Source organism: Electrophorus electricus, chromosome 20, assembly GCF_041902795.1.
Source record: "Electrophorus electricus isolate QZ-2024a chromosome 20, ASM4190279v1, whole genome shotgun sequence".
In the NCBI taxonomy this organism is placed as follows: domain Eukaryota; kingdom Metazoa; phylum Chordata; class Actinopteri; order Gymnotiformes; family Gymnotidae; genus Electrophorus; species Electrophorus electricus.
Genome location: NC_137516.1, coordinates 14,613,990 through 14,633,560, shown reverse-complemented (window position 1 = coordinate 14,633,560; position 19,571 = coordinate 14,613,990). Strand labels below are relative to the sequence as shown.

At 40.5% G+C, this 19,571-nt stretch overlaps 1 long non-coding RNA gene across 5 annotated transcripts; it reads right to left on the bottom strand.

The window, feature by feature from the left end:
* Positions 1–8,162: 8,162 nt before the first annotated feature.
* Positions 8,163–19,562, bottom strand: LOC145652599 (uncharacterized). Of its 5 annotated transcripts, none has more exons than XR_014118874.1 (5): positions 19,328–19,562; positions 18,949–18,983; positions 10,517–10,601; positions 9,204–9,322; positions 8,163–8,870 (listed from the first exon to the last, which is right to left on the bottom strand). It is a non-coding gene; the product is annotated as an uncharacterized LOC145652599 (long non-coding RNA). The 5 variants fall into 5 exon arrangements; XR_014118872.1 differs by having other exon boundaries at positions 9,204–9,308; XR_014118875.1 differs by lacking the exon at positions 18,949–18,983.
* Positions 19,563–19,571: the final 9 nt, after the last annotated feature.

Here is a 19,571-nt window from a genome sequence, read left to right as displayed (position 1 = left end):
ACTGAAATAACAGGTGCATTTGCATCGAAAATACCTGAATATTTGATAATGCTTTATGTTGATCATGTATTGATTGTGTAAAGATTTAAGAAGTGTTTTTATTATTTCTCTAAAAGCCCTGCATGTTTGGCAGCTCATTGCATGAAAATATGTTTGACATATTAAATATATTCAGTCAGAGGTCAAGCTAGGTCATAGTGCACCCTCTCACATCTTGTTTGAATAATTACCCCACTTCTGAGGTCGCTATATGTGGTCCACATTGCAAAAAAAAACCCTCAAATCCTAATGATCTCGTGAAAGTTGAAACCAAATCTGTGCTAATGGGGCAATTAGCGCAGAAACATGTTATAACTCCAAGAAAGACACGGCAAAGCTTTAGTGAAGACTTCCTTTTTTTCTACAAGATAGACTAATCATGAAAAGAGAGGCAATAACAAATTGCACGGTGTAAATGATCAGCCTCAGATGGGGTTATTCACAGGAGGTGAAGCCTGGCCTTTCTAGATTTCTAATCTGTGTCTTTTGCATGTAATGCTTGGTTTGGGATACTTGTAATATTTGTATTAAAGGAAAAAGTCAAGTTTGTTCAATTGTTAGTTTCACTTGTGATTACTTATATTTTCTTACCTTTAGTATTGATAAGATGCTCCTTTGGTGTTTAGTAAAGATGAAAGTGTTGGGGCTATGCTGTCCAGAATGCAGAAGTAAACAAGACCTTTCCAAGAGCATCGTGAAATGTGACTCCAGTTATGAAGCTATCCAGTGCATCTCTTTGACAGATTTATGTATTTGTCATATGTATGTACTGGAAAATAGCACATATGGATACAACTATTATATTTATCACCACTGAAATAACTGACATATCTGTTGTGGGCCTTTTTATAGGGGTCAATATTTGCAAAGTGTGAAAGATATATATATTCAATATTTCTCTGTGGATGTTAATTAGACCACTTTTAGTTACAAAAACTGTTTGGCTTACGAGTCGCGCAGCTTTCTCCGGGGCTCCACAACTAGCTCTGTCCTTGTCTTCGTTGGCATCTCGCACTCTATATCCAAATGGCCCTTGCAACATAACTCCGCGGGGGCTCGAGTCACGGCGGCAGGCCGGCCGTTATCTCCGAGCCCGTGAGCGCGGGCAGTGTTCGGATAATGAGCCTCGCTGCAGTTTCCGGTTCTCATCACGCGGTTCTCATTTGTGATTCCAAACTTTGAAGCGGATCTGCGAGCCAGCCGCGCAAACGCAGGCAGACTTCAAAACCACAGCCACAGAACAGATCGACGCAAGCCCCCTCCCCGCGTTTGGAAGTCGTTCCCCCGTTTACTTTTTTAACCTAATTAACACTTCGATTGCATCATATGGCTGCGCTCAACAATACCTTTCATGTGCTGCCAGGGGAAAAGCTCGTTTGCCTGTAGGGCGTGAGCATCACGTGGTGCTAAATTTGAAATGCTAATTAAAGATGTACAAAAGTCAAAAGGTAAAAATAGTTTTCACTCCCACGTGTTAACAATTCCCTGTTGTACTTACAATGTGCAGTAGTGTGCCTGGGAGGTAACAACAACAAAAACAAACCAAAACAAATAATAAAAACAAAACAAAACAAAAACAACAACAAAAAACATTTGTCCAGCCTCAAATGGCCTAAAGGAGCAAATACATCTCTAACATGCCAACATTATCAGTATATCCAGCACAATGGCAGAGACAGTGAAGAATATCAATGAGAGTTTTAAAATCCCTTATTAAAGTTATTGAAACTTTTGTTCTTTACAGTGCTTTATTGCTATATTAATGCAACTGTTATTCATTTAGTAATACATGACAATCTGTGACTCCTTTTGTCAGTGTGATTATCATTGTTTGTGTCAGATAAGCTATGGATCATCACACAGCAAATGTTGGGAGACCAAATGCCTACCATTAGTTCCTGTGAATCTTGCTGTAAACACGTTCGTCATTTTAGAATGTTCAGCGATATTCATGAAATATTCATCAAAAACCACAGGAACATGGGAGATGTGTGATGGCTCACAAACGATCCACTTCAGCGCTGCCCATGCAACAAGGCAATTGTTTCTTTCTCTCGATTTTATAGCCAAAAGCATGAAATATTTGGTCAAATTACCAAAAATCCTGAACTAGCTACTGGGAAAAAACCTTGTGACAAGTCTTACCACCCAGAAAACTTCTTTTGTTTCTTTTATCACCTTCTGAAATGTCGTTCTCCAAGGAAAGAATGTGTAAATATGTTGGATGTTTTTTTATTGATTAGTGTTTTAAAAACTGCTGAGCAGGGAATAGTAGTAGGATGTTCTTGCTAAATATAAACTCCCACACCTGAGAAACACAAAAATTCTCCATTCTCTTTTCCACTTAGTTTATGAACAAAGAGAGAGGTTTATCCCAACTCTGTAGTACCATTAACTACACCTGCATATGATAATGTTAGTTAGGACATTTGGTACAAATTTGCATCTTTGAAATATGAATATACATATTGTACTGAATTGAAATCAAATCAAATAAAATTCCCACAAATAAAACAGCATTTTTGCAAATGTTTAACAGGAACAGTCAACGCTTTTCTTTTTAAAAAAATTCTTAGGATATCTTAATGTTTCATTTTTTTCAAAGCATCATTCTGTTTTGTCTTTCGACTTCTCAAAACTGGGAAGATAAAAGCGAAAGCAAAAAAAGCAACGTATCAAAGCGCAAGCTGTTTGAGGTGTGATTCCAGCACACTAATCCAGCGGTGGTAGATGGCTGTCTCGCTGCTCTCTTCCCATTTCCTCAGCCTTTTATCTGCTCCTGTCGAAGACTGGCTTCCGTTCCTCTCTGTTTGGCAGAAGCAGGAAATGCATGAGCTTTGTTTTTTTTTTATTTTCTTTATCCCAACTCTTTTGTGTCATGTAAGTAGTCGGGCATTGGAATGTTTAGAGTTTCAGCTGAAGGTAAGTGGCCTTGAGGAACTGAACAGTATGCCGTGGACCTTTGTCAAGAGTTCAGGGAGCGACTGGCCCATAATTAGACCTTAAAAACAACTCACAGGTGAATGGAGCTGAGTGAACAACAATAACAACAAGTGCTTTGATGTTGTTCCAGACCCACCTTGCTGCATACTCCGAGCCCTCCGCCTTCTCTCAATACGAATACGTGTTCATCAGAACTAGTTCGACTTCCTGCTACTATCTGTCCGCTGTTCGCATCTGTCATTTATAGTGACATCTAGGCATTCTTCCCCACTGCTTTGTGTTATGGGTACCACTTCTTTCTGTCTTATCGTGATCTTCATGCAAGTTGACCACAAAATGATTATCACATGTTTATTGAAGAGGTTGCCAATGATTGATGTCAGGACAAGCCTTTTATTTTGGTTAACAGTACAGATAAGCAAGCAATTCCAAATGTTCAGAGCGTCCTGTAATATTCACATGATCCTCGAGAAAACATGCAGTGCTTACTCCCTAGCTGCAGAGCCATGTAGAGATGAATGTTAAAATAACATTACATGATAATAACAAAAAAAGCATGTAAATAAGATTGGCATTTTAAGATCACACTTTGCGGAACTCAAGTATGGAGGTGCTAATAAGTTATGGAACAATTCGAATTTCATGATATGACGCGCCTCATGGCACGCCACATGCAAAGTGCCATTTCAATTCTGTCATGAGTCAGAGAAGCCAAGGCCATTTGCCTGCATGCAGAAAACTATCTTTATTCTACTTTATTCTAACCCTGGAGGGGGGTGGGGGCAGGGGGTGGTGACAACCTGCATTCAAACTATGTATCAGAGTCTGTGATCAAGCTACAGCACATTTTATTCGTGCTTATCCAAGGTCTCTCCCCAAAACTCTACCTCAGCGTTTCTGAACAAACCAAATTAACTGGATTAAATGCGCTGCTAAGCTATTCCTAAAATGTAGGCATTTAATTTTGAACATGTAAACCGCTGCGTGAAACTCGATTTTCGGGACTGTCAGCAAGTCTTGTTCCCTCATGCTCAGATTATTCTAGCATTTGCCTTGTCTGATTTAAAATTGCAATGAGGCTTTGCAAGAAAATATTCTCTCTTTTCTATAGGGCTATCCATCCTCCGTATAAATGTGCTTAATCTCATTTAATCTTAATTTAATCTCCACGCCATTACATGACTGCCAATGGCATTATATGAAATGCAAATATAAAATATGTATCAAGATTCATGCGCTGCCAACAAGCTAGGCTCTTGAACATTTGAGCAAAACTGTAGACTTGCAGCACTATATTTATGATAAACGATGTGAACACTGTTCCTTCATTCTGTAAACTCATGCAGTATTGCATCGCCCAATTCCACGAAGCACAGTTGTTTTTCAGAGCGCTGTGAGACCCCAGAGGTCCGCTGCTGGAGGAGACGGCGAAGCTTCTGTGTCGTCCCTCATCTGCCAGTGGCTGTGGAAATCACAGAGACAAATGACCCCATGCTCACAGTGTGGGCCCACTCCATTTCACAGTTTAATGTGCAAACTGAGAACATATTTGACCACTTACTGTATAAATAGGGTGCAGGTGCCCACTTAAACCTTGTAAAGTGGGACAGTTAGTTTAGTAAAGTGGGACAATAGGTTAGTTTATGACACAATAGAGGTTTCTGGCTCCCATTTTCTTTGTTGCATGCCTGATTTAGTCCATAAGGTAAATATCATGTCCTTGATCGAGCTGATTCAAATTTATCAGTGTGGGAGAAATACCTCTGCAGAGTAGCATAATCCATTATTTGAAGTAGTTTATTCATGTTATATTTGGTCTGTTTTATTAGCTTTCTTAGAGACAGCTAACTGGTGTATTAAATAAAAATAAATATATCATCAAATAAGAATAATTAATTTAGGGTTGAGCATGTTAACTTGGGTACAATATTACATACAAATATTATTAAGCAAAAACCACAGTTCACCCACTATTAACTATGTTTTCTTTGCCGCTATATTTCTGCTTTTCTCTATATTCAAACAGGTTGCCTTGACCTTTCATCAGCATTTCTCCTCGCTACCTTCAACCGTGGCAAGGTGATAACTCTTAGCGCCTAAATTACTGCAGCATACTTTACCAGTCAACTGTTTGGGCACACCTATTCATAGAACTTTCTTTATTTTTTTACATGTTAGAATAAAAGTAAAGTCATCAGAACTAAGTATTCACCCTGTGCCTTGATGACAGTTTGGCAATCTCTCAACCAGCTTCATCAAGTTGCCACCAGGGATGCTTTTCTAACGGTCTCAAAGGTGTTCCCATGTATGCTGAGCAATTGTCTGATGCTTTCCTTTGACCCTCCGCTCTTACTCTCTCATCCCAAACCATCTCTAACAGGTTTGGGTCAGATGACTGCGGAGTCCAGGTCATGTGACAACAGCACTCCATCACTCTTTTTTCCCAAAGTAGCTCTTCCACTGCCTGGAGGTGTGTTTAGGGTCGTTGTCCTGTTGAAAAACCAATGATTGCCCAACTAAGTGCAAACCAGATGGAACGGCATGTCACTGCATAATGCTGTGGCAGCCGTGCTGATTTAGTGTGCCTTCAGTTCCGCATAAATCACCAACAATGTCACCAGCAAAGCCCCCAAACCATCACACCACCTCCCGCATGTTTCACGGTCGGAACTACACATCCAGACGTCATCCGTTTGCAGTCTCTGTGTCTAACAAAGCCAGTGATTAGTTCCAAAAATATTACATTTTGACTCCTCAGACAAAAGAACAGATTTCCACTGGTCTGATGTCCACTGTGTTCCTTGGCCTCAAGTAAGTACCAGTGATTAAGTTAATTGATTAGTAATCAGAAGGTGGCCAGTTCAAGCTCCACTGCTGTCTAGTTGCCACTGTTGACCAAATTGTACTCAGTCACAATTATAAGTTGCTTTGGATAAAAGTGTCAGCTAAATGTAAGTATCTCCTTTGTATTGGTGTCCCTCAGCAGATCTTATCTTGCAGTAATTCTACCATGGACACTTGATTCACACAGTCTCCACCAAATGTTAATGTTGAAATCTATTGGTCTCTAATCTGAAGGGATTTTAACTTACAATTTCTGAGGCTGGTGACTAGAAAAAATGTTTCCTGTGCACTAAAGGTAACTACTGGTCTGCGTCTCCTGTGGTGATCCTCGTTAGAACCTGTTTCACCATAGCATTTAATGGATTTTGCCACTCCACATTTATTATGTGTTTAAAAATGATGAACGAATTCAACATTTTACACATCTAAATGTCACTGAAGTTCTAAGTGAAATGGGTGTATTTTAAACAAAATGTAAATGCTAAATTGTAACATTTGTAAAGATAGTCATACACAGGTATCAACCTCAACATTTATATTTGTGTAAAAAAATAATAATTTCATGCATATAATACACAAGCTCCTAGATCAAAATGTTTCTAAATCACGAGAAACCCACATTCAGTCAGGTGTGTCCAAACGTTTGATTATTACTGATGGTTAGACTCCAGAGGTAGAATTCCTTAGATTCATCTTCTGAATTTGCCACACTTGTTATGGTGTTGTGTTGATTAGTTGCTGATTCTGTCAAAAGCTGGAATACTATCACAGTATGCATACAGTGCTGCTGTTTGACAAGCAGGGATGCTGATGTCACTGTAATTCTTCATTAAAATGCAGTGGTACTTGGGAGTGCAGTGATGTTTTTGGATCTTTGTGATTGAATATGGATTTATGTGTTGGTATCTGTGATGCTATTTACCTACCTGTCTATTGCAAAAGAATGAATTCAATCCTTAAGTCACATGTCCAAAACAACTAACTTTGTGAGATGTTGTCATATATTTATTTTTTGGAATTTTGGGAATTTTGTGCCTTTAGTAGTTAATATATCACCAACATTCCTGTACATGACTGGTTTTGCAGTTTGTTCCATCAAAGTTAGCTTCCATTTAGACTCAATAGCTGGTTCCAAAACCAGTAAACCAAACCAACCAGTAAATAAAGAAATTCCCTTTAGCCTCATGGCTGACCTCACAGTTGTCTCATATTCCAGCTCATAGTCATAGTTTAGTCTGAGTCGATGGTCGTTTTGGTAACACTTCACTTTGAGGTTCCCTTAACTAACTGAAAAAGACATGACCTTTAGCATTTATATGTCATAAGTAACATTATCAAAACAACATTGGTACATTAAATATGTTTGCAAGCATCATTCAACTCATCATTCAATCATGACCCAGACAGAAATACACATTACTTGTGTGTTAATCTGCATGCTGTCACATGACTGCCAGTGACATATAAAATGTAATATAAAGGTGCCATCTTTTCTTCTGTGGGTCATGTACAACCTCACAGAATTAAGGCTTAATACAACTATCTGTAAAATATGGATGAGCAATATCTCAGTGATGCAAAAGTCAACACTAAGAGTTTGGAAGGGGGGCTAATATCAAGTGTTTTTAGTGCATGAAGCCATCACACGGTGATACTATCCCATGAGATCTAATAACTGCCAAGATGACCTTTGTGATCCCAATCTCCCACCTGACCTTTTCCTCATATTCACACTCTGCCGACAGAGCAACTCCCCTGATAATAACCGTCTTACAGTTCTCCTGTGTCATTGTTTCTTTCTCTTTCTTTCTCTTTCTCTCTCACTCTTTCTCTCTCTCACACACACTATATTTCTCTCTCACCTCTTGCAGTTTCACTCTCTGTCTCTCTGTTTGCCTGTCTCTCTCTCTCTCTCTCTCTCTCTCTCTCTCTTTCACATGTCACTCTCTCTGGCTGTCTCTTGGCCTGCTTCTCTCTTCCCTCCTGACTCATTAACTGTAATACAGTTCTCGCTCTCTCTCGGAGCTCCTGCAGCACTGAGCCTTTATTCCCAGGGCTCATTACTGCCACACCAGAGTGCCTGCCTCAGGCTGAGCGCCTCCGCGACCTACACTCTCACTCCTTCAGCTCCACATCCAAGCCAAGCCCAACATCAACATCAATATGTCACCCAAGGCACTGGGCTGGAATGTAATCGCACACACGGTGGAAACCCCACTGTTGAATTAACATCTACAGTATTCATATGGATTCTGCTGGATGGAAATTAATACCCAAAGAGTTAATTTTTTGAAGTTTTACTTCCTTTTATTTATACATTTTATTTTACTTTTTGTGCTTGACATTTATATGTCTATTTAATTGCTTTTTTATTCTTTCTGAGTAAGACAAGTGGATATGGCGAAATGTATACATAGGAATACCAGTAAAAATAGATCATTAGTGCATACTTGTTAGGAAGTTGTTTCTTTAATGAGAACCTGAATTAGACAAAGCTAAATAATTTGAAAAAGAAGTGGGGCTGGATTTCTTTCAAATTTAATATCAACTAAGAACAGTGCCCTCTATTCTGCCAGAGAATACCAATGTACCAGCTGGCACAGAGGAAGGCAATATGGTACATTGCTGTGTTTGACTTCTATGGTAAGAGAATTCTGTTCAAGTGGAGGTTACACCTCGCCTGTGACTCCAGAATCCGCTCCAACCCGACGGGAACTGTTCTCGGATGTGGTGTAATGAGATGGCTGGCGTTCTGTGTCCATCGCAGGACCAAAGGTGTGGGGCCTGGAGGCGTCGGCGACGGAGAGAGTGACGGGTAGGGCCACGGGTCTCCTGCCCCCGCGCGGACCCGGCAGCTGCGATAGCACCGCGTGTCCTGACGTCTGCGCACCACAGCCAGCCAGCGGGAGCTGCTCTGACACCTCCTCTGTCTTTTGCACCTTATTCTGACTTGACAGGCTTCTCTTTTCATGACATCTCTCCAGGTGGCACAGGGACGCGACCGCACGACCATGCAGGACTCCCTCCACAATCCCTGCAGCTGACTTTGTTGCAAATGACATTGAAACAGCGAAAGTAGGAGTCCAGATTGTCACTTAAGTGAAAAATCTATACATGTCTGTAGCTAGTAGGCAGCACCTGTCAGGCCAACCCATCAATGCACATGCATTCAGCTAGCCAATGCCAGAGCTATTGTTCCCTTTTCAAAACACGTTCATTAAGCTCTTGGAAGGATTGCTTTATTCTTAAAGTGCTACATGTTATTCAAATAAAAAACAGTTCATTAAAGCAAATAAACAATAATAGCTGAAATCCACTTTACTGCTGTTTATTTTATGGAAGTGGTCAACACAGCAGAGCGCATTTAACTTTCATACCTTCTCTTCGATTCTCAGTGCGGGTGTGTGTGATAGGAATGTCGTGATTCCTTGTGTTGCTTCTGGGGTTCTCTGTCGCTCCAAGCAGCACGAAGAACCATGGCGCTATGTTTCAGAGACTCAAAAAAGAGAAAAAGAGTCTCAAGAACAAATAGTGATGACATCTGCTTTCAAGTGCTCTGACAGTTCTCTGACAGGTCTTACATATGAATGAACATTTCACAGGTGTCCCCAAAATTTAACTCTGAAGCTCTTTGGCTGATCTTTTGCAAGCCTAACAGCTGTTTACAGCAAAACAAAATGTACTCTCTGACCATACAAGATCATTAATATGGGAACGGCGGAATTATCTTTCCGATTCACACTAAAATTGTCTTTTTTTTTTCTTTTTTTTTTGTAGGAGAGACCATCTGGTGGGTGTGCGTGGTAGACAAGCGCATGGTGCAGGCGTGACCTTGCCGTGCTGGGAATGAGACGCTGAACAAACACAGACACGGCCCGGAGACAGATCGTCCGCACGCTGGGCCTGAGGTGAGCTCTGTGCTCATTATGATTGACAAGAGCGAGAGGCCTGCCAGCCCTACTCCCCGCACACTGCCGGAAATAGACTCTCCCTATCCAGGTGCTCTTCCCAAAGAGAAGTCATTCTCTCCTGTTAACGGCCTTTACAGTTTTGTGGCGCACGAGATGCTTTCCGTGGTGCAAGAACGCGGTTCATTTTGTTTTTAGACGTCTCGATGAAATGACACAATTAGTTAAATGTTGTTGATCCTTAATGATACCTGATGCCATTTGTAAGCGTTTGCTGGGCATGAAGTGGTGAGACGCTGTGTGTACTTTGCCGAGAGCTTTCCTTTCTTTTCTACAGCATTGTCAGCTCGGGCACAGTAAAAGCATGCTGGTGTTTTTGGAGGCATCATTTGAGGTAAAAATGCACCTAGAGCACACAGCCCCTTTTAGAAAGAGTGCGGCTCAAATTTGAGAGCTTTCGTGCCTGAAGCCAGGGTGGTCGCGTCTCTCGCTTTTGAATAAGTGACACTCAAAAGCCGATCACACCACGAAGCCTGTCCTCCATGACAGATGGCAGTTTTTACAGGCTCATAAAAACAGCCTTGGCAACCAGAGTGCCATCCATATTTTTACTGAGGACCATCACAAGTAATTGTACATGAGCTGTGAGTGCTCTGTCTCTCTTTTTTGGTGGAAATGGCATGTTTTTTCAAGCCATGATTATGAAGTTTTTTTTTTGTGAGGGACAGTTGGTCACTGACTGTAATCAATATATTACATGTAATAGCTCACACAATACTCACAAAAGACAGCCCTTAAGCCTAGAAAAGGGGTCTTGTGCTGCTCCCACGAGCCAGGTACTTTTTACGAGCAATTCCTTCCCTGCATCTGTAGTCGACAGCAAATAGTTATACAGGACATTTCACACAAATCGCATGAAACTATAGTAATCATTTGAAATGTAAAAGGTCATATGCAACTTTTTCATTGTGCTGGCATGACAAATCACAAAGGAAACGGAAAAAATGGTTTACTTCACAACAGGAATTTTCACATGCCATTAAATCTTTATACAGGTGTGTGTAACAAAGCGTGTAGAAGCAGCTCAAGGCCAAAGAATGAGGGCACACCCAGTGTCCAGTATGTTTAATGAAACACCTTCAAGTTGTATCTCACATTCATGCTGAGAACACGTTCAATTGTGGTTTGACTTTACAGAGATAAAATGTCCAAAAATGTTGTATTTGGGAAATTATTTCATTTTTCTTTAGAAGGCAGTAATTAATTATTTAGCTGTTCTTTCACTTCCATAAAGAAATTCTCAAAGGAGAGAATGGTGTAAGGCTCTAATCCATACTAATATATGTTTTCATCTATGGGTGGCCATGGGCATGATATTTTTTATGTAACCTATAGTGGGGGTGATGGTTCTGTTTCATCTAAGGATATTTTAGAATGCCCACAGAGAGACCAACCATCTTGTGATATAAACTATTGAGTTTGGCCATAAGACTTTTTCTACATAATTTAGCTCCATTAACCAGTATCCAGTGGTCCAGTAAAGGGCACCGTGAACCACAAAGTCATGCCTTATCACTGTTGAGAATGGGGCTGTCCGGCAGCCATTTTCCAGAAATGTGCACCCTATAAACCAGAAATGGGTTTTATAACACTTCTTTCCCATTATACATCTAAAATGAGGTTGGAGAGATATAGTATTGTGGTCCAGTTACTGTAAATGTTCTTCACGGGACATGTTCCCCAAGGAAGTGTTGCCTTCGATATGGCAGAAATTGAATCTACTCACTGCACCGGTAACACTATGTCCATGACAGATGAAGGGCACGAGGGTGGAATGGCCTAGTTGAAATTTTGCCGTGACTGATAGGTGCATCAATCACATGCGTGTCATCATGCGCGTGGGCACAGAAGTACCTGTAAAGTGGCAGGTCGAAGGTTGGCAATGTGGCTCCTGGCACAGCTTTCTGTATAAACTCAAACCAAGGCAGCTAACTGTACACATGAAGATGTGTTTGTAGTGGGTTTTCTTTTTTTAACCAGAATACCACTAACCTCTTGAACGGGTGGTATAAGCAGTATTTAAGCAGTCATTTCTTGCTCAGCTGGAAACCAAAGTTCTGATGTCTGATGTCTAAATGTGTGGCCTGAGTATACAATACGGCAAGAGAGGAGGAAAAAAAGACCAATGCAATTTTTGTGTTGCAAAATTTTAGCTTTGCAGTCACAAATTCTTTTCTATTCTGTCTGTTCTCCACTATTTTTTTTTTTGACTGCACATGTTACTCTGTCTTTATCAATCCTGGAGTGACTAAAATAATTTGCAGTTTTGGACCTTGTTCAGTAAACACTGTCATATAACTTTTATTCTGTGATAAGAATGTTTTTCATCCGTTTATTAAAATGTAGTAATATCTGAATAGTACTGTATTGTGGTTAAGCTTCACACTTACACTCTGGTCACTTTATTAGCTATGCATATGTAATATACAGCAGTTATAGGCTGCAGTCTGTCTGTATCTCACCCTCTTCCTTGTCCATCACAGTTTCTGACCATGGGTCCACTGCTGATGGAACGTAATTTGGGTGGCTGACCATTCTGCACATGGCATTGACACTCATGGTTCACGGGTGCAGCACTGGAAATGCTGCATCACACACAGCCATGTCACGGGAGGTTTTACACATCAGCGTAGCAGTTTGGTTGTCCAGCCAGTGACGGATAGGTGATCGGAAGCTGACAACTGATGAGCTGGACTGTGGCTACAGCAAATTGTGTATGGCAACTGCTGGACTATAGTCTCTAACTGTATGCCTAATAGGTATGTATATGCATAAATATTTCTGACTAAAAGTAGGATGTGTGCACACAGGAGTATAAATGCTCCAGTGAAATGTTTGAACCCACTCACTGTGTATTTTTACTAAAACAATGAAATAGCACATATCTGATTATCCCGTGTTAAATAAACAGTGACTGTCTTAGATTGTATATTCTTCAAAGTAGCCAGTCTTTACTTTGATGACAGCTTTGCACACTCTTGGTGATCTCATAACCATCTTCTCGAGACACCACCTATGATGTAATGTAGAATTTCTCACATATACTGAGCACTTGTAGGATATGAGACTAATGTTCTGACTGAAAACTACTTATTGAGTTTCCATTTAAAATTAATCACATTTTTAATATATATTTTTTTTTTGTTTTAGAAATCCATATATAAGCTCAGAACTTTCTTTATTTAATATTTGTCTTAGAAATAAATTTTCTGCATGGACCATTAGATTAAAATGCATTGAAGGTTATGAAAAACACAGCCAGGTGTGTCCAATCTTGGTAACGTCATCTCTCACTTACAGTATGCATTTGAGTGAAGCACAAATGGATTTTGAACATCAAAAACACCAGACAGTTTTCAGCAGACAGATGCATCCTGACTAGAAGACGACCATAAAAAGGGAACAGTGTGCAGTCTAGATTAAGTTGCATGTGGATTTGATCAGACAACAAAAAAGTGCTTCAAAACACTACTCTTGGCTTGCTTTAGCCCAGCTTCTCTGCTAGCCGTCTGTTCTTTTCTCGCTGTGTCCCACTATTTTATGACCTAAAAAAGAGGGGGAGGTTTATTTAAAATCAGTAGGAGACGGAAGGTCAGGTATTGATTTCCGCGCTTCCGAGTCAAGTCAGAGTTTTGCCACTCAGAACGTCTGCGTGGCCTCCGGGGCATTCACAGTTTAGGCATAATTTCACGCACTTGCATATACTCCCGAAGACAGTATAGTCAGTATATACAAGTGACACTGACTGAATCTGATTCCACATCAGTAGTCTGCTCGGCGGGTGGAGGGTGGGGGGTTGCAGACCGCATTTTATTCACGTCAGGCCTCTCTCAGGAAATAACTCAACATTATGTTTAGGAGGGTGAGGAGAATTGCTATTACTGCCATGTTGACACAGACGAGCAGATGGCAGTAAAAATGCATAAGTCTGGCCCATATGCGCTGGTTTGGTGTGCCAACCTAAGTGGGTTTCTTACTTCCTCAATTGGACCATTTTTAACAATGTCCGTTTTTTAAATACTGAATGCTAATTCTGCTGAAAACAATCATGAAATGACCAAAAGAAAAAGAAGGGGAAAACCGGTCAATTGAGAGAAATGAATAGGAAGGGCAATGGTGAGATTAGTATTAGGAAGCTATTCAGTTATTCACTGGATTTTCTTATATGTACATACATTATATTAGGACAGGTCTAGCATGCAGTAATACTGGTTTACCAAGAAATGCCTACATATTAGTTGCTGAATGACAGAAATGAATTTAAAAAGAATTAAAAACACGGGTAATTGTATAATTTGTCTTAATGAAGCTGCCAGTAGATAGTAACATGAAGGCATAGCTTTACTTCCAGCCGCTGAGGACAGGGCAGGAGTTATTTTCTGTGGAGAAAAACTGAGGCCGAGTGGTGGAGATAGAAATCATTTTTTTTCTTGCTTGGCTTCGTGTACGATACTAGTCATAGCAGCTGAGGCCTGGCTCGCCTTGGCACGTTCTGACTTCGCCGTGGAAAGATTGCGACGCACGCAAACATGCGCGCTCTCGGCGGGGGGCGGGCGGGGGGGGGGGGGGCGGTCGGGGGGTCTCGTGGGCGTACGCAGAATGTAAATTTGTCAGCGTACCATTCAAGCGAAAAATAACACGCGATATATGTGTCTGGGGAGGCGAAATGTCGTGTTCTCCAGTCGTGTTCCCAGCTTTAACGGTTGGATCGGAACGAGAGCCCTCCTCTGAGGAATTCCAGGCAGAAGCTGTCAGACTGAAGCGTGGGCCGGCTTGAATGGGGTCGCTCCTGTTCCAAGCTGCCCGCGCAGTCTTAACTGGGATCAGCCTTTCCGACAGTTTGTTATGCTAGATAAGTACAACAGGTCTCAGGCCCGTCTAGACAAACGTTTATTCTTAATGCTGGACATCAGCGGAGCTACAGAAGCGATGAATCCGAGGGCTCGATGCAATATAAACGGTTTCTTTTCATAGGACAAAGCAGTTTGAGCGGAATGACTACTAAAGTTGTGTTCTGTCATTGTATATAATGCATTGAAGATAAAGGCGTTTGATTTCAATTCCCAGAACGATGATGACAGGAGAGAAACGTGTCAAAGGGGTAGTTCAATGTAATACTATCTAAAAGAATTTTCACTTGTTAAGAGGTTTACAAGGTTTAAATAACAACATCGATTTTATAATAGCTATTTACTTATTACTATTACAAATGCAGTCAATAATGAATTTCAGCAAAGTTATTATTGTCAACATTATTATAATCTCCTTTTAGCTTTCCACAAAATGTCTTAAATCGACATAAAAGGTGTCTTAATGCACTCTTGCTATCAGACAGTGTTTGAAATAGCGGACTAAACAGCAGCCTGTGGACCCGCTTTACTTACAGTCATTTTGCACAACAAAATGCAAAAGTGCAAAATTCTCTGTCTTTGTTCCTTCTTGTCAAACCACTCTCAATTTGAACATTATTAAATGCTCCATTATTAAAGAACTTGCTTGATACTCCATAACTGCTTAATCATACAAACTGGCTTATGTGGTGAAATCATGTAGAAATAAAAATTATTTTTTAAAGTTTACGTTTTTAAAAGTTAAAAATGCATAATTTTAAAGTTCTGATGCAGTGAACTTTGCGAACTAAATCAGATATTGTGGGATCACACTGCCGGGCTCATAGTGGATTATCAGTCAATTCACAGCTTTAAACCACCTTGAAAGTTCTAGATGCTGACTTTGATGACAAGCTCAGTTCTCGGTATTAGTCCATCATAACGTTGCTCTTCCCACATTTAAATATGTTGACAGCAAAGGTGGATTGAGGAGTAAAACAGTTTTTTTTCATTGCCAACATGATTCTGAGTGAGTGTGAGATGTATGAGTGTAGCTGTCCAAAAATATTCTGGCGTGAAAACAGCTCATTCACACATTCTGGCTAGAGTTCAGAACTGGCATTTGTGTCTCTCAGTCGGTGTCTCCTCATAAATGGTCGATAATGAAGTATTTCCCACAGTGCTTTGTTACTGCGCTTGGGCCGTAGGTGCAGGCTGCCGTTTTTATGCTGATTTTAAATCAGTGCTGCAGCTTCCTTCACAATAACTACAGCTGAGCACTGTGCACAGGAAACTGAACCTCGACCAGCATAATAAGTTAAAGTGCGCCCGGACTGAGGCGTTTCACTGTCTACAAGGTCTCTGTTTTTTGCTGGGACACCATCAAGGAATTAACCTGTGACTCTGCGGAGTGAGGCATAAGATGGGTAAGGGGGGGGGGGGGATGATAAGGCATTTCAAGGAACCCAGCAGGGTACAATACGTACAATTTCAGTGGGACCAGAGCACTTACTAAATTGCTTAAATGAAAGGAATGGAGCTTCAAAAGGAACGTCTTGCCTCGGCATGACAAAGCGAGAGAGCACAAAAAAATAAACTGATGGAGTGTATTGATCATCTGAAATGTGCCATTGGTGCAGGTCTGTGAAGGTCGACAGGCCAAGTTGGGCATAATCGACTTGTTTGAGTGAACAAAACAAATCACCTACATTAAATAGAGAGCTTTCAGTTTATGAAATGTTACTTACAGTGACTAAAAAAAAAAAAATCCTATGCGCAGGAGCCATTGAAAACAAGCAGTCAGATATTTAATAATATTAAAAAAGTGCTGATATTAAACCATGACCTCATATTCAGGAATCAGTGATAAAGGCAATTACATTTTTTTCTAGGATTAAGCAGAAGAAAATGTATAGCAAATTCCTCAAAGTTACCATTCATATTCAAGCAGCAAGATCCGTATTTATTCCCAGATTCCAGCGACGCGTGGGAGACGCTTTATGGTGCCCCTGAGGTATTTCTGAAAGCAGAGTGCACTATCTCTGGTTTCATACTCTGAAGTCTGGAGTAAACCATTTATCCATGCTTTCAGTCTTTCAGGCTAGATCGCAGTGATTGTTTTTTGCATCTAATGACAGTCTGGGTGCAGAGATAAGGCTTTGCCAAGTCACCAATAACAATGAGATCATTGCTAGGCTAGGTCCCAGCCTTGTCTTTTGTTCGCAACTGCTGGTGGCTAATGTTTCTGAATGTGCTTGCGCAGTAATATACTGTGCTGTTTGGCCTCATCCAATTCCTAATGTGGTGTGATTATTCAACATTCATAATGGAAGAATCATGGTTTGCAACAGAAGCATTAATCCCTTGACATTTATGACTGATCTTTTCAGTAGGTGTAAATCTTGTAAAAAAAAAAAAAAAAAAAAAAAAAAGTCCCTCTTTATTTTCCTAATGCAGAAAAAAATATATCACCCTATACTCCTCATATCTCAGATCCCTTGACACTGGGATTGTATTTAGTATAGGATAAATTACTACTTAGAATATAATAGAGCTTTTGCTATAGGAGTCATTTGTACCTGGGATTGAACGATCAATGAAAATGGCAACATAGGAGGAGTTTATAGTGAATGGGAGTGATTTTAACTCTCTGCCTCAAAGATGACATTGCATAATAAAGAACCCATCTCATTCCCCAACTTGCCGTCGTTTTACTGCAGTTAATGATGAGGCCTACAAAGGAAAAGATCTTACATTCTTTGACGGTCGCTTGGTAATTACCTGCACAGGATTTCAATTATTCGCTCCGTCTTTTCAAAAGCGGAGCAAGGACTCGAGCTTGAGCAGTGAGTTCTGACAAGCTTGGGTGATGGGCTTCATGAAGGTGCAGAAGTTAAGCAGTGATCACTGCTTCATTTTAGTAATTGTGGGAGAGCTCAACTGAACTTTCTTTGTTGAGTGTTTTGCCCCGGAGGAGTCACATCCTACTGTAGTAAGCAGTATCACTGAGTTATTCATTCTTAACAACTGAGCATAGTATGCAGTTCCGACTATATTTGACTTTTAAGGACTCCTCTTTTGCTTTTTTCCAGCATTCTGCTCAGAATATGAAATGCCCTCACGTGCATTTCTGAACGTAAAAGGGAATTTTTCCGTCGTCTTATTCTGACATCTTATTCTGATATTATTTGATGAGAAAAGGCAGTTTGGACCACTAACTACTTTGTAAAAAAGACAATAAGTGCACACGATTCATTTCAGACCAGAAAATAATGTAACAAACACATTTTATACAGTCTCTAGACAGAATATGTCTACTGGATGCACAGTGATTTGCCAGCACATTTCTAACATCTCTGGCAAAGCAATGACTCATTTTTTACTCTCTGTGTCTCCTGCACAGATCTCCTGACTGCTTCTCCCATTGCTTTCCTTCGGTTATGCCTTAACACAGGTGAGGAGTGCAACTGGGTGCACCTTGATCTGCACACACTGCAATCAGCAGTTCTCAGAACAGTGTGGAGCTAACCATTCTAACGACTGTGGCTCTCCTGCTGAGAGGAGATTCTCAAAATTTACAGCATATCCCCTAATGATGGCTGACTGGGTTTCATGTTTTCCTTCTGCCTCTGCTACCTACCAGTGAGAAGGGTTAATTATTCATTCCAGCATAAGGATTTTGGGCTGTGTGAATGACTAACTGAAGAAAGGTTGTGAATAACTGCAGAAAATTGAAATGCTTAACCAAGAACATACATCAGCATACAGTTCAAAAAGATTAACTGGTGCATAATTGATGACTGGACAACCAGCTGAGGTCAGACTTTTACACAGTGACTTGACTTGGTCAGCAGTCACCATGAAAAGTTTATTATGCTGTAATTGCCTTTCATAATGATGTTCATTATAGTGAGCTATCTATTTTTTGATACAAAATGGTTACTATTATGAAGAACATGGAGTTGCAAGTAAATCCAAGTGGTCAGAATATGAATACCTGTATGTATATATGCGCAGAATGCACAGAGTATTGAGGTGTTCTTCTGTGTAGGCCATGCTTAACTCAGATGGTTAGTTGTGCTGTTCCCCATTGGGTTTTCAGTGCCGGAGCCCCATGGGTTTCAGGTCCACAGGTGAAAAAGCTAACCTTCCCCATTCCCAATCTAAGCAGCTTAGCATTAAAATGCATTAGCAACGAGAAACCCTTCTGGATCTAGCATCAAACATGACCTCAGGGATGCCCTGAGATGTGTTTTAGATTATTATAAAAAATTTTGAATAAATCAAGTAAGCGTGGATGGAATAGCCTTTCAGAGGAAGGATACCTGATGATGTGAAAGCTGCCCCTACTGCCAGGTCTCTGGAGGGGTGGAGCAGTTAAGGTGCACATGAGAAGACAATCAGTACCAGTAGTCACACAATTTCAGAAGGTGTCCAACATTTATGCTGTGTTTATGCTGGGACAAGAACTAAACTGACACCCACACTAGCCCAACCAAAATGTCTGCTAGTATAAGTCAAAGGGTGGCCTTTTTTCTTTTTACTATATACCACTGGAGTATGTGTCATATAAAAAGGCTCATATTTCACATTTCATATATTTCCTATACCTCACTCCAAGGTTGGACTTGTGAGAGTTTGGCATCAGCATGCTGAAATGACCTCAGAAGAAAAACTCCTAAAGTGTAAAGGAAAAGAGCTTACCTTCTGTGTCCTTGAGAGATAGACCTGTGGCAATGATCTGCCTGTGCCATTAGCCACACGACAAGGAAGTCACTACTTTTTATGGATACGAAAGCAGCAGGATTCTCTTGGCTTAAACCAAATGGTATTTTCCAGTAACAACATACAAAATATTGAGGAAAAAATTGTTTTAGTTCATAGTTATTACAATTACACTTACACAGTGATGAAACGTCAAGGCTCACAGTGAGCTATGTGACTAGCA